The following is a 644-nucleotide window of genomic DNA, read 5'->3' on the forward strand; positions in this document are numbered from 1 at the left end:
CCCGAGTTAATTCTACAAAGTGCAGAGTGTTCGACCCAGCAGCTCTGGAAGCCAGTTGACAGCAGCCTTTAAATCAAGTTCTATTAGAACCAATGCTTAATTCCTATCACTAATTCTCTTTGACCTGGAACAGCATAATAGGCTGGGGGAAAGAGCCAGGCTGAACAGAGCTATTGCTGAGGCAGTCATGTGTTGTTTGCTGGGGAGCAGCTCCTCTCCTCCACGTGGCTTCCCATGCAAAGCATGAGGAGAAAACCAACCTGCTTTCAGTTACTTCTGTTCATCTTGCTTTGTGCTAATTCTGAATGTCTCAGTGCCCAATTGCAATTGCGAGACCAAAAATGGGGATGTGGTGATGGAAAGAAGTAGCTGATTGCATAAAGAAATCATAGCTGCAAAGATGAAGAGCTGAGGGCTCAGCTGGTGTTTGCAGTTGGGTTTTGCTGAGCCCAGAGCTGGGTTTGCTGCTGCCCAATTGTTCAGAGCAATTGCATTCAGGGTAGACTCAGCTCATTGCCTGCTCCCCAGGGGGCTGGGAGCTCTGAAGCAATGAATAACAACACTATCATAAACAGTACAAAACAACGAGCAATAAATAGTTCACAAACTAATAACACAGCGTTGTAAACATGGACACTGAGGTA

Source organism: Coturnix japonica, chromosome 38, assembly GCF_054131305.1.
Source record: "Coturnix japonica strain WE chromosome 38, WE-NBRP24, whole genome shotgun sequence".
NCBI classification, from domain to species: domain Eukaryota; kingdom Metazoa; phylum Chordata; class Aves; order Galliformes; family Phasianidae; genus Coturnix; species Coturnix japonica.